Below are 6,356 nucleotides of genomic sequence, written 5' to 3' on the forward strand. Positions count from 1 at the left end.
GGATTGGAAATAATTTTCATTTGACTTAATAATATAATAATAATATCAGCCCTGTATTATATACTTGCCCACTGCTGAGCACGGGCCTCCTCTACTACTGAGAGGGATTAGGACTTAGTCCACCACGCTGGCCTAGTGCGGCCTAGACTTCACACACCCTCGAAATTCCTATAGAGGACTTCTCAGGTATGCAGGTTTCCTCACGATGTTTCCCTTCACCGTTAAAGCAAGCGATAATTTACAAAGAATACACACATAATTTTTTAGAATAATCAGAGGTGTGTGCCCTTGGGATTTGAACCTGCGGACATTCGTCTCGGCGGACCGTTCCACAACCATGTAGGCTATCGCCGCTTACTTATATATAATAGTATAATAATATCAGCTCTGTATTTACTACTGCGGGGCTAAGGCCTTAGTCAACCACGCTGGCCAAGTGCATTGGCAGACTTCACATACCCTAATTTTCTTATAGAGAACTTCTCATGTATGCAGGTTTCCTCACAATATTTCCCTTCACCGTTAAACCAAGCAATAACTCACAAAGAACAAACTTTTCTCCAAACGAATGCTGGGCGTAGTTGTAGTAGGTAAGCACGCTTCACACTTATTTTTATAATCTAATGTTGCGTAAGCATGCGCTATTGCTTTGTGTTCTGTGACTGTGTATATTTATATAAATAACGTTGGGGTCAGTTTAAAAATGTTTTATTACTAAGTGATGGTAGATCAATCGTATGCAAGGTTCCGGTTGGGTAACTACGAAGTAGCACATTCCTGACGCAATATCAAAGCAATAGTTATTGTGCGTGATATTGCTAAGATAAAAACTGTAGGCGCAAAGTAAATGTCTATGTTATTTAATTTATTTATAGATGTTATTTCCGTTTTTTATTTGCAATTGGTATTTCAAGCACAGAAGTTGCAAGTCAATCTACCAATACATTATCTTACATTTATTGTTTTATCTACCTGTCTGAATGGTTTCATTAATGTAAAGAACATAATATTATATATTATATAATATTGAAATAAAACTATGTATTAAATTTAATTGCGGTTTTTTATATTTAAATTTTCTTCTGACGTAAACTTTGCAGCCTTTATAGTTTAGGAGGGGACCCTGGTCGGCCCGAGGCAAAAACCCAGGTTACACCACTAGATAATAGGACATTTATAACTGTATATACGGCTACCACGCTACAAAAGTTATCAATACGTCATAGTTGTGTGCGTGTGTTCCGGGGTCAGCCTATGAATATACGGTTTTAAACAGGCCAGTATTGTGGCGAGATAAAATCTCTCGTCTGTCGATATTTGGTACATTATCTGGACGCCTCTTCATTTCCAGATACAGTGATGTCATACTGCCAAGCAAGTGTAAAATGTTGGTGGATATTACTTTAATGTTTAATATGTAATGATTTCTTATGTTTACGCGAATGTTAGACATTAAAATTAAACTATTTTACTGATTTTATCACGGTTTTAATATTTTACTTTTCCCGCTTCTTTTTTTAACGCGTGAAAAAGTGAAATATTAAAACCGTGATAAAATCCGTGAAATAGTTTAATTTAAATGTTTAATATGTGTTAAATGCAATTTATGGTGTGAAGAGAACATTTTTAAAAAACGAATCAATAATCGGAAAATCAGCCACCAAACTTTTTTTTTTTTTTTTTGTTTCTGAAGGCAGTTCGTTCTACTTAATATACCTACGGAACCCTAAAATTATACGCTACAGAAGCCAGTTTATGCAAGTTTTTCACATTCCCATATAATAATAGAAGATACTTATTTGCTATTTTGCCACACACATCAGCTGCGATGGTGGTGTAATGGTCAGCATAGTTGCCTTCCAAGCAGTTGATCCGGGTTCGATTCCCGGCCATCGCACTCTTTTTGTTTTTATTTTGACGGTTAAGATCTATAAATACATTTCTAAAGAAGTTGAATATTATTTCTTCGGTTGACTATTAAAGATTCTACATTATTTTTCATTTGCAAATTTAATTATTACGATGTTTATGTTACAAGTCTTTTTTATTCAATATTCTCAATAATTCCAGAAGTCTATTTTCCTTCCACGTGCCTATTTGTGTGAGTCAAACTATTCGTCAGCTTAATTGCGCAGTTATTTAACTCAAAAATAAAAAAATACCTAATTTTGAGCCCATCAGTACATAACACATGTATTTGTAGATATATAGTTCCACCTCGAATTACAAGGAAGATCATCTTTTAGGTATAATATCGGATATTTTGTTGGCAAAACATTTGCTGAATCTGATTTTTTTTAAGTGACATCATAATATTCGACTGTGTTGATTCTTTTACGATTATACGAGTATCAAAGTTCTCCATGAAATCTAAATCTTCCATATCAACATATTACATAATCTATAAGATTCAGATCCATTGCTCGAGTTTTTTTCAAATAACTTTCATTCAATAGAAATGAAGTCACAAATATAGGCTACCAAATAGAAAAGGATCAATTTTTCAGACAATTTAAACTTAATAAATTGGACGTAGATTTGATTCAGTCCATCCTGTCGTGTTCGAGGTCTGATGTGGCAAAGGGGCTCTGTAATTTACCAACTATCAACTTGATGGTATTAGGTGGTAGATAGTAGGTATGAATATTTTTCAATCTGTGTGATTTCTACTGTATAATACAATAGAGTTGGTTTGTTCTCGTGGACAAAAACCCTAAACAAATATTAAAATTAAAAAAATAGGCTATCACCTACTGCTACCGCGCAAATCAAAGTTTTAAGATTAAAAATGCATTAAAACTGGCTTGTGTTTAAATATAAACAATTTTTAAACCTTGTCTAACTCTAACTAATGCTTAAACATTTTCAATGGTTGAAAGGCTAATTTACTAAAGCGACATTTTTTTGCGAAATAAATTTCATACATATTTAAAATCACCACTTTTATCTATATTTTTTTAACATAGTATTTTTTTTTTCGAAAATAAACAGTCAATGAACATGTCACAAAAAATCTATTACAAATCGATGGTTGAAAGTCTAACTGACTTAAGCGACATTTTTTGCGAATATATTTCATACATATTTAAAATAAGCACTTTTGTCTATGTTTTTTTAACCTAGTAATTGTTTTTTTTCGAATAATAAACACGCGATGAACATGTCACAAAAAATCTATTACAATTGATGGTTGAAACTCTAATTGACTTAAGCGACATTTTCTGCGAAATAAATTTTATACATATTTAAAATAAGCACGTTTTTCTATATTTTTTTAACTAGTTAATTTTTATCGAAAAAAATTATCGCTAGACAATTATCATTTTAACTATCGATTTGTAATAGATTTTTTTTTTGTGAAATGTTCATCGCGTGTTTATTTAGTAATAAAACTGTTATTGTTTGCAATTAAGGCTTTTTATTCTTATTTATGACCGTCCGGATACTATAAATTGTATTTGTTTACTCTAGGTTTTATTATGAGAAAAATCTTTCATAGCAAAAACTTAATTTTTATTATCACGGCAGTCACTCCACTGCATCGTTATTAAGCGAAACAATGTCTTGATATACTAAGGACTGACGAGAAATTACCTCTCAGCAGTCGACACAATTATGTCGGCCTGTTGGAACCAGATATACACAAGCTGATTCCGGAACGCGACACTTACATCGGCCATTATGGCGGATTTAACACCTTGTGTACGGTGTAAAATATGTCCTACCATACGTCTGTTATAATGTATCTATGGTCATGCATATAAAACAATTCAAATATTTACTTACTCAATTGTTCAATTCATTGGTGAATACTTTTAGGCTTAACTTAAATTATAAGTGTGTTATTATAGCTGTGTGTATAACACAAGCTGTTTGTTATTCCAAATAAAATGAATAAATACTTATATGAATCGTAATTACAACTCTTTAAAATCGGCAATATCAATTTTAATTTGTATATGGACTATAGGCGACAGGTGATATTTTTCAAAAAGGAACCCGAGACTACAGATTTTTTCCACAACTTTCATATCACACGGTATAGGAGAGTTTAACAGAAAAAAAACTACAAGCAGGTTAGTCAACAGACTTCTGCCACCAAGCAGCAGTGTGTAGTCACTGTTGTGTTTCTTTATTTATTTATTTGGTAACCCAACAGCATATATATTGACAAAATAAAACTTCTAAAGACAGAAATCATTAGTGGCTGATATATATGTCTATTACAGGTATGCACATTACACAACTATATCTTAATTACAAGTTAACTTCAATACCTAATCAATAAAATATACAACAGAATTATACTAGCTAAGATGAATTAAATTTATAGTTGATGTAAGAGGATTACAAAGGTCAATAACAAGTTCTTAAAATTTTGAAATTTATCATTAAAAACATAGCTTATTTATTTTGCTAACGAAGTCATTGTACTCCTTACACATGCTTGTAACAGGACTTTGTAACCCAAGGTTGGTAGGTTCTGTTCCGGTTTGAAGAGCATAGCTAGTGTAACTACCGGACATGATAAGCCTTAACATCTCATGTCTCAGGATGTAGAGCGCAGTGGAATACCAAACAACACTTTGTAATTCAAGGTGTTGGATGGTGTTTCTACTGTTTATGGGCGGTCGTATCGCTTATAATCAGGCGAAGGGCTACTTGGTCTCGTTATTCAAAGCAATAAAAAATAATTAAAAGATAAACTGTAAATTCAACCATCAGTCATATACCTATAGTGCAAAGGTAATGCGACTTAAAAAGTTCATAGAACTAAGGAATAATACGTACCTACTAAGAACAAATTAACCACAAAAATGATTATTAATTTGAAACATGTTCTTTAATATATCTACTAGTTTTTGCTCGCAGTTTCGCCCGCTAAAAGGGGTTTTCCGGGATAAAAGTCCCGCCATATATTTTCCTGAGATAGAAAGTAGCCTATAACCTTCCTAGGGTCAACTATCTCCATACGAAACTTCGTAAAAATCCTTTCAGTATATTTTGAGAAAATCGATAACATACAGACAGACAGAAATGGCAGAGATAGATAGATGCTGTCGCGGGCCTTTATTTAGAACTATTTAAGGCAAACAATCTTACAGTACATCATCTTTGTCTAACTCTAACGGTTTAGGCAGCGTACGCCAAGATAGCAATTTTCCGGTTTACTCGATATTTTTCGTTATTTTATGACCAGATTACAGAAAATCATTATAAATTGTAGCCTATGTGTTATTCTGATATATAATCAATATTACTGTAAAGTTTCATCAAAATCCGTTCAATTTTTTCTTCGTGAATAAGGAACATACAACATCCATCCTCACAAACTTTCGCATTTATAATATTAGTATTATTAGAATTATAATCACGCACGTTACATCAGTTTGTTCTCAAAATATAACTTTATTAATGTAATTGCCGCTCACAAATACCTAATTCTTCAAGCAAAATAGCACTTTATGTGTACATAAATTACTTTCATTATCAATGTAGTTAATCAACAAGCAGTATTCTATTCGTTAAGTTTTACTTGGCATCATCATGCCACTTTAAAATTAAGATATCATCATACATAATAATTGCCTTGAAACGTAAACATTTTTCTAATGTAATACATACACTCATATAATATCCTTTGAGTAAAATTTGCTATCTCCAGTAATAAGAGTACTTTCTCTCTAGGTGCGGTTCAGAAATTACACCCTATACATAAAAATTAATCTCTATTTTTTTATTGCTTTGAATGACGAGACGAGCTTGCCGTTCGCCTGATGGTTAGCGATAAGACTACCAATAAACAGTAAAAACACCAACACCTTGAATTACAAAGTATTGTTTAGTATTCCATTGCGCTCGCCGTCCTGAGACATGGGATGTTAATCTCATTATATTCAGTAGTTACACTGGCTACAATGTCCTTCAAACCGGAACACAACAGTGACTACACACAGCCGCTTGGTGGCAGAAATAGACATTGCGGTGCTACCTACACAAACGGACTCTGACATATGAGAGACCTACCACCAGTATAGTACCTACCACCAGTATTTCCCTTGGTCATCATACACGCGTGAACGAACAATTTCGCTAATTCTTTTTTGTTGAGTTAATAATTAGAAGATTCTTATGAAAGAAAAAAATAAGGAAGTTGAACGGATCTTTACAGAATTAAAAAAAAAAATAAAACTTAACGACTATTTTCGCCCTTATAGCAAATCGCGCGTGGTCAATATGAATTTTGGAGAAGACGTTTTTTATTATTTTTGGATAAATAATAATATGTATACGTAATTCTTCTATATGACACTAAACACTTTCCCCCTTATTCATAAACGTTTTTTATCTAAGGA

General features: G+C 32.7%; 1 non-coding gene across 1 annotated transcript; it reads left to right on the forward strand.

Annotated features, from left to right (window-relative positions):
* The first annotated feature begins 1,825 nt into the window (after positions 1–1,825).
* Trnag-ucc lies at positions 1,826–1,897 on the forward strand. The gene has a single exon. It is a non-coding gene; the product is annotated as a tRNA-Gly (tRNA).
* Positions 1,898–6,356: the final 4,459 nt, after the last annotated feature.

Source organism: Manduca sexta, chromosome 5 (genome assembly GCF_014839805.1).
Source record: "Manduca sexta isolate Smith_Timp_Sample1 chromosome 5, JHU_Msex_v1.0, whole genome shotgun sequence".
NCBI lineage: Eukaryota > Metazoa > Arthropoda > Insecta > Lepidoptera > Sphingidae > Manduca > Manduca sexta.